Below are 9,292 nucleotides of genomic sequence, written 5' to 3' on the forward strand. Positions count from 1 at the left end.
ACAGATTAAACGTTAGGCCTGCAGTATATCATTGTTAACCTTCTGATAAAAAAATCAACAGCAAAAGAAGATGTTAAAAATAAAGTTCATGGTTGTGAATAAAATTGATTTCAATAATCTTTTTTAATTATTATTTTAAAACAACTTTATGTTGTTGTGTTTCACGCCATATTATCAGACCACCTTACGTGGGTCCGCCTTAAATTTTGAGTTTGTGTGATCGCTGTTGATTGGTAGCTAAACTGCTGGTAAACCGTGTACAGACGTTTTACGTTCGAATTGCAGAGAAAAAAAAATTGTGGTAGCAACATTGTGCAGTATGAGCGAACCATTTCACCAAAAAAAAGGGGAAGCAAGGCAAGACGTGGCTGCAGCGGTCTGCAGACGTGACTTCTGATCAAATTCGAACCTCCTCCTAAAGAAACAAAGAGCGACATTACAGTGCAGGATGACGTCACCTGAAAATGACCAATAGCGTGGCGCGCTGCTGAGCTGTGTGCCAACCTCTCTTTTTTTCATGCAGGAGATTCAAGTTGGCTTAGCTAACAGACACAGTTTTGAACTCGTATATTAGCGCCATTTATTGCTGCTTGGACCACAGCATCTTCAGAATTTGTAGACATCCTGGCAGCTTACAATTAGTTCGAGGTGAGGTGAGTACATGCAACTTCAAGTTATCTCTGTTATAAAAATCCACCAGCCCAGCGTTTATAGATAATTTTAGCAGTTCGTTTTTTATGAGTGAGGTTGTGAATTTAGTTAGCATTTGTGAGTTGAGTTAGCATTACTGTCGCGAGGGAAGCATTGCTCTGGATTAGTTTCTGTGTTTGGCGTGCTTAATTCGCTAGGGAGGAATTACCAAAGTACATGGAGTTATGTTAACCTGTAATTTCTGTGGTAAGGTAGTTCAGTCATCAAGGGGCTACGTCAGGGGTGGGCACCGAGGGCCGGTGTCCCTGCAGGTTTTACATGTGTCCTTGAACCAACACAGCTGATTTAAATGGCTAAATTATCTCCTCAACATGTCCTGATGTTCTCCAGAGGCCTGGTAACGAACTAATCATGTGATTCAGGTGTGTTGACCCAAGGTGAGATCTAAAACCTGCAGGGACACCGGCCCTCGGGGCCTGGAATTGCCCACCCCTGGGCTACGTGCTTCATTGTAAACTGCATCGGAATGAGCCACGTCACTTTTTCTGAGAAACGTTTCACTATTCTACTTAAAATTGCAGGGTCAGTTTCTACTGCCTGCTTCAACCATACAGAACATTGTGGAGGAAATGCAGAACATACAGTTTGGGTAAACTTGCATCACTGTTAAAAGATGACACATCATTATCAGAGGAGGACATCAACAAAGTCTGCGAGTCTGTCAAAAGCTATGATCTTTTTTCTGCATGTCATACCGGGCCATTGAGGACAGTGCACTCCAGAGCTCAGACCTTTAAAAAAGCCTTCAACTATGTGGAACCAAAGAAAATATTTTTAGGGAGCGATGAAAACAGAAAAGATAGGTTTGCCTATTATGTGCCTTTAAGAGAGACTTTGAGATGTCTGCTAGAGTCTGATCTGTGGCAGAAATCAGAAGAGCCCTCTACTGAGCCTCCTGCTGATGTTCTGTGTGACATAAGTGATAGTAAGCTGTTTAAATCAAATGATTTTTTTGGTCAAAACCCATCATGTCTCAAGCTAGTACTCTACCAGGATGCCTTTGAAGTCGTTAACCCTTTAGGCTCTGCAAGGACAAAACACAAGGTATTAGCTGTATATGCATCAGTGGCAAACTTGCCACTTCATGTACGCTCAGACACAGATCACATGTCTCTTGTCTTACTGTGCAGGGAGAAAGATTTTAAAGAGTTTGGTCATGCTAATGTGTTCTCTGAATTACTGGCAGACTTGAAAGAATTGGAGGACAGTGGGATTGTTGCATCGGATGAAACTAGAGTCAAAGGAACTTTGTTTTGCATTGCTGGTGATAATCTGGGTTCTCACTGTATTGGTGGCTTCACTGAAAACTTTAGTCCTTCAAAGTACTTCTGCAGGTACTGCCTGATAACGAAATCTGAATTTCAGGGTGCTGACCCAAATCTGTGTGGACCAGAACGTACCAAAGAGAACTACAACTCTGCTGTTGATCACCTCCAGATTGACAATACACCAGACGTCGAAGGAGTGAAGTTCAGGTCAGTGTTCAATTCACTGAAATACTTCAACGTTTGTATGCCAGGCTTGCCACCATGTCTAGGTCATGATATCTTTGAGGGAGTAAACAGATTCAAGAAGATATTTTACACATTTCTTTGTTGTCTGTCTCTAAATCTTATTTTGTCTTTATTATGATTAAAAGGTTTGTTTTGTTCCTGCCCTTTTCAGACACTGAATTTGAGCAGAAACCATAAGGATACTCAAAGGACCTGTGACTCTCAGGAAATGGTGAGATTTCAGGTCATAATCTTTTTTTTTTTTTTTTCATTAAATTCATTTTCCTTTTCTCTTTACAATATTGCTGTTTTGTTTTGTAAACAGCATCAAATGAGAGGGACAGATGAAACAGTTTCAAGACAATGGCAGGAAAAACATGCTGAAGATTGAAACAAACCTTGGCTGGAAATATTTGGTATGTGTTTTACTGTAAATCAAATTGTTGAAAAACATTCAGCTACACTGCAACACAGGGAAACTTGATTTGCACTTATTTTGTTACTTTAATTTCTTGTCTCATTATTTTTGTCAGTTATTATTGTTTATGGTGTATGCCCTTCTTGTTTTCTTTCTGAATGCAGAAGGTATCTAGCCAGTCCACAATGAAAGCTTCGTTGCACCCCATGAGTCTTCTGGCAGAAATGATGGCACCTGTATTCTTTGGTTTCCCTAAACATCACACCCTGCCTGTTTATACGAGGCTCTTCAGTTAAGTCTGCACCCAAAGATTCAATAAGAGGTAAGCAGTGGTATTATTCAAGTTTTGCTAAAAAAAAAAAGATGGACAGGAGACACTAATCTTAATCAGCCGAGCTCAGGTTCATGTCCAGGTGAGCAGTTTCATATGCTATAAAATGTAGATTGAATGATAGGTCTCATCACCATGCATTCAGCCATTAACTTAAAGTTCTATGATAAATCAATAGGAAACTTAAATACGTTTTCCAACAAATTATGATTGTGATTAGGGCTGCGTTGTCTATGTATCACTTTTACATAAGTAGATTTAAATGATAACTATTGCCAAAACGCAACCTGGGCTGTTTTGTTTTTTTTCTGTATCGATTTTGATGCACTCAAATTTATGCCCCGGCCCCCTAGTATTCCCATTCACTGGCTATTGACCACAAAACAAAATCACGGTCAATCTCAAAAACAGCTCGTTTGTCGTAATTATGCTTTTAGATATATGTTTGTCTTGTTTACAGTAAAAAAAAAAAAAACAGCCCAGGTTGCATTTTGACAATAGCTATCCTTTAAGAACTGTATATTTTACACTTAAGAAATCATTTATCATTAGATCTGTTTTAGCAGCACGTTTTGTTCATTTCTGTGCATTTTGCTCAAGCACTGATCAAACTTTGTCCATTTTTTTGCTGCAGAGGGATCCTGCCAGTCCAAAGTGAACTCCTGATGGACATTGAAGTACTCCTGCAGAGCTTGTATCTTCGACACCATGCGCATTAGAAACTCCACTGAGTCCTTTCCTTCACCAAGGCAGGACCCAGTGACTCATTACTGTTGATAGGTCAGGGGCAGGTAATATTTTGTTTCATGTTTATTCATTCCTCCATGGATTACCAGCCATATATATGGACACATGCTGTATTCTCAAGATCTATGCTGTTTTGTAGGAATAGAGAAATGATATGTTTAGTCTGTTTTCAAATGGTATGTCAAATTTTCTCATTGTTTATCAGTAATATTCACTACCTTGGTTATATATGAGTATCTTTAGATTTTTCTATATTTAGCGGTTGCAAATGTAAAATATACGGTAAACCATTTATGTTCCTCATATTGTACTGTATTTTTAGCGGTAAAATACCGGCAGCTGTGGTTGCCAGGAATTTACCGTAAAATGTATCTGGTCACAATAAAATGCTGTAATTTGTTATACAATTTCACTGTGTTTTTACTGTCAAAGGTTTTAATAAGGTTTAACATATTTCTGTTATTTTTACAGTTATTTACAATAATAGGGTCTATCCTATTACTGTTAAATTAACAACAAATTACTGTAAATATTATTATATTATAACTTTTTTACTGCAAATATCCGTAAAAAGCTATGGAAAGTTGCATTTTTACATTAAATTGCTGTATAATTGACAAATATTTGTTTTTTCTATCATGATTTTGGTAAAATAATCGTTGTCTACCTTAAAATTTAGGGTTACAAAACCAGTATACCGTATTGTCTTTTACAGATTCCACATTTTTTTTTCACGGTATATTCCTGGCAACCACAGCTGCCGGTATTTTACCGTAAATTTGACAGTTTTTTTTTTTTTTTTTTTTTTACAGTGTATCTAAACTGGGAACAACTAAACTAGTGAACACAAACCTGGGCCCTGTTTCAGAAAGCCGGTTTAGAAAACTCAGAGTTAAAAATGATACTCAGGGTTGAGTAACCCCGAACTGTCCAACTCGGAATATTCGGTTTCAGAAAGGCTGATAACAATTAGTTCAATCAACGCGGAGTTAAGCGCACGCATAAAGCCCTGATTAGTGGAGCACAGATTAAGCGAGTCACCATGGAGACGGAGGGAAAGAAGGCGCGGTCAATGTATTTTACAGCGCTTGAGACCGAAATTCTGATGGCAGCATATGCCGATAACATGCAAATTTTGCGGAAAAAAAGTAACACAGCCTCAGCTGCAAAAGAAAGGGAGCATGCATGGCAATACATAGCCGACAGAGTCAATGCGTGAGTGTTAATTTAAACATTGATCTAGGGATTTCCACCCATTTAACACGTTATTTTATTATATTTCATTTTATTTTTTATTTTATATATTTTATTTTGTGATGTGATGTGAGCGCAGGTGTAACCCAACAGGCCCCAAACGTTCCTGGCAGCAAGTAAAATGAAATATAAAAATGTAGAGGAAGAGGGTCCAGCCACTTCTCCAACAAACCTTTCCTCAGTAAGATGTTCAGCACTGATTTACAACCAACCTAAGTAGGCATGTACTATGAATGTCAATGCTATTTTCTGTGTTTCAATAACTCCCGTAAAGCAGCTGTACAAGACCTGTTTGATCAAGAAAATAAAAATGCTTTTTGGAAATGGAACACTTCAAGCAGCAGAATGGAATGTGAGTGCCATCTATACAGCCAATCACGCCTGGGAACCCTGAAAATAAATGTAAAATCTAAGTAGTAGTTCAAGTATCACCACATCATGAATTAAGTTTTGTTCATCCTGATACCTGCAATTTTGTGGAATCCTCTTTGATAAATCTTGTGGGTCTATGACCGGGGAACACCACAAACAAGTACAGGAGACGTTTCAGTGTAACTGTAACATTCCTGACTGCCCGACAGACGGTAGCCTTGGAAACGTGCTCAGCGTCACCAATATTATACAGAAAGCTCCCGTTTGCAAAAAAAAACCCGGTGCAATACAAATAATATGTACAGAACTGAGAGAATGTCCGCGATGTGTCACATGAGCAATATAAGGCCTGAGGATGTTATTCAAATAAATTATAGATTGTGCTGAAAAACGGTAACGTTCACACAGAAAATCGTCAGGAAATAATAAAATGTCCAAACGCGCTCTAATCACTCTCTCCCGGCGGAGAGCTCTGTGGAGAATTTGGGCTTCAACATCTACTGGCTCTTCAAGGAAGGGGCACACCATGTCTGACACTTCCTACAGTCAGGTTTCCGACAAAGAGGCGGAGAAGGTCAGGGTTAGTTGAAGTAAACCTGCTAGGGGGCAGGTTAGCTTCACGGAGTGTGTCGTCATAGTAACTCACTCAGAATTAATCTAAACTTGCTTTGTGAAACCGAAAACCCAGAGTTTTCGTTAACTCAGGGTATACTTACTCAGAGTTTGCACTAAACCGGCTTTCTGAAACAGGGCCCAGGACATGTACATGAAGGAGGATGAACAGCGGAGAATGATGACGGACAGCAGGGAGAACACACAGAAGGAGCATGGTGGATACACAGACAGACCAGCAGCTAGAATGACAGAAGACACGACTTAAATACACACAGAGAAACACAGGGAGATTACACACAGGTGGTGGACACAGCTGGAGGTAATTAACGAGACGAGACAAGGGAGGTAAAACTGAACACACTTACATGAGACGCAGACCTTCACAATAAAACAGGAAACAAGAAAACACTACACAAGGACGCAGACACGACACTGAGAGACAGACAGAATATAACACATGCAACTCAAACAATACATGAAATAACAAATCCTTAAACACGGATAACCAGAAACAAGAAACTAGTAATAATCATCATCACCACCACCACCACCACCAGCACTACAAGAGAATAAGAAATGATCCAGAACCGTGACAACTAATCACACTTGCTGCACAGCTCTCTCACTGTAGTTCAAGACTAGTTTACCATTATAAAAAAAATCTGTTTTTTGCATTATTTGCTTGCTTATCATGTATCAGTCTACCGATGTGTACAGTGTTGCTGCCCATTGTTTTTGTTTGTTTGTTTTTTTAAAGTGCCCTCTGACAAGAAAGCTTAATTTCTGCTAATTTCTACTGAAGAACTTTAAACTTTTACAAGCGATGCCAAATTGCAAAAAGCGTAGCCATGTTTCTAATAAAACCTCTTCAACGTTGCTCTACTTCAGTTCAGCAGCATCAGGTAATGTTCATATGTCAATTCGTGGTTTTCTTCCTTTTGTGATTTACTGGAGAATATTTTCAGGGGGTTATCTGCTATAAAAGCCAAGACTTTTTTTTACAGAGACCTAAATATAGCACAGGGGGTAAAACGTCGCACCAAAAAAAATGGGATGACCAACATATTGCACAGAACAAGGAAAGACTAAGATATTGCACATGGGATGGCAGCAACATAGTCAATGAACAGCAGCAAGAGAGTTATTGTATGGAAGAAGTGTGTTCACGTTCTTAGTTTGCATTAAAAGCTCTGACAGCCCACGGGAAGAAGGTGTTTTTTTAGTCTATTGGTTTTGCAACTGATGGAGCACCTGATGGATCTTGACTATAAGATAACAGACCACAAAATAACAATATATACAAGTATCAAATGGTAAATGAATTCAGTCCTAGCCCCTTTGTCACCCACTGCTAGAATAATAGACAGGTTTTTTTCAAAGGGGTTGCACACAAACGCAAAGCAGACGTTGATGCATTGCCAAATATGCTTCCAAACCAACTTCCTTCCAAGCTAATGACTAGAAAATAACAACTAACTACTCCTGAAATGTTGGAGGATTTAGCACTTCATACAGTAAAGTTACAGGAGAATAAAAATAATTATCAGACAAAATGTACTTTGTTTGTTGAAATAATCCCATCCGGTACCTCGTGAGAACAATAAATATATAATTTTCTGTTGTAACCCTCAAACTGAATGGTAATGTAATCCACTCATTTTTTGCTTTATCACAAAACTCAAACATCACTACTTCCAAGTCTAATCGTCTGTAATGGAGGCAGAGTAAACTGGATCCGCAGTCCGTGCCCAGCGAATGCTCACAGTACAGGGGGAACAAATTTAGTTGGTGATACCTACCTTGGCACAACACTGATCCTGCGACAATTTGTTACCCCGGTGTAAATCATGGACAAACAGTATCCCACAGTTGTATATGTTTTTAAACCGATTTTGCACAGAGACATTTTTTAAAATGTATTTATAGCAGTGTTGAATATTCTTACACTGAAAAAAAAGAATAAAAGGGAGAAAAAAACAACTATATGTAAAATGATTAATGTTTTTTTTTTCTCTGTAGGTTTTGTTGTTCCCTAACTGCAGGGAACAACATGACTCCATAAAATAACATATTTATTTTCTCCCTCTCACTGTATGTGTGCAGATTTTCTATGGGAAGAAAAGAGGCAGCAGACAATCTCTGAGCCAGAAGCCCATGAACACAGCTGCCCTGGGGCAGACTGACAGACGTGAGGCTGCTATATCACGCCATCGGCCCCTCTGGCCAACACCAGTAGGCGGTAGGGTAAAGTGTCTTGCCCAAGGACATAACCACCAGGACAGAGAGAGCTGGGAATCAAACCGGCAACCTTCTGGTTACAGATGAGCTTCCCAAACCCCTGGACCACGGTCGCCCCAAATCTGCAATAACTGAGGAGGAAGTGAAAAGATGGCAGGAGGTCATGCCACTGACACTCACAGAAGACCTACTAAGCTGGTGGAAATCCCATGAGCAAGTCTATCCTTTCCTGGCCACACTGGCAAAAAGAAAGAGTCTTCTCAACCGCTGGAGACATCGTCACAGCAAAACGGACACTCTTACCTCAGAGCATGTTGATCAGCTCCCTTTTCTGAGCAGGAATGCTGACATTGCTTCACTATCTAAATTCACTTCACTTCACTAAATTTGTTTAACTTTTTTAGGACAGGAACAAACAGGACAGTTTACTTATTTTAATTTAAGACAACATATTTTATTTTATTCCAATTTAAAACATTTTTTATTTAATGTAAAACTATATTGTTTTAATTTTACAGTAATTTACTTTCAAATTCTTTTGTTGCTGAAGGGGCTGCATAGTTTTTACAAATTTAGTGGTTCGGAATAGCTATAATTGTACCGTTGTCCACAGATGGTTGCATTCAGTTACGTTGCTGTGATACAAACAGTTCAGTTTGTCAGATATAAAACTGATGGAAATTAGAGAAACACTGAGTGTTTGACTTTGTTTTTATTAGGTAAAATGATTAGAAAAAAATGTGACAAATCACAATATATTGTATTGCAGTACTCAGAATATCACAAAATATCAAAAATTGCAATAATATCGTATCGTAAGTTAAGTATTGTGATAATATTGTATCATGAGGTGTCTGGTGATTCCCACTTCTAGTGGCTAGTGGTGTTAACGGTTAACCCCCACCCCCAGAAATTAAAAGAGCTTGAGTTTACAATATTCATGCTCATGTCTATTATTTGATTTTGTCCCCCACTAAAGTCCTCTTCATATAAAAAAATATTTGTGCACCGGGGCTAATTTTCTTGTGTGATTAATCCTGATTGTTATATAATCAATGTTATCTTTTTTCAGGAAACACGTCATCTATAATACCTACCATTATCCAATGACAC

The 9,292-nt window shown here is 38.7% G+C and overlaps 1 long non-coding RNA gene across 2 annotated transcripts; it reads left to right on the forward strand.

Moving 5' to 3' along the window:
• The first annotated feature begins 497 nt into the window (after positions 1 to 497).
• Positions 498 to 2,962, forward strand: LOC120439345. 2 transcript variants are annotated; one of them, XR_005612575.1, is made up of 5 exons: positions 498 to 653; positions 2,077 to 2,186; positions 2,377 to 2,436; positions 2,530 to 2,620; positions 2,787 to 2,962. It is a non-coding gene; the product is annotated as an uncharacterized LOC120439345 (long non-coding RNA). The 2 variants fall into 2 exon arrangements; XR_005612576.1 differs by having other exon boundaries at positions 511 to 648.
• The last annotated feature ends 6,330 nt before the right edge of the window (positions 2,963 to 9,292 follow it).

This window comes from Oreochromis aureus, linkage group 3, assembly GCF_013358895.1.
Source record: "Oreochromis aureus strain Israel breed Guangdong linkage group 3, ZZ_aureus, whole genome shotgun sequence".
NCBI lineage: Eukaryota > Metazoa > Chordata > Actinopteri > Cichliformes > Cichlidae > Oreochromis > Oreochromis aureus.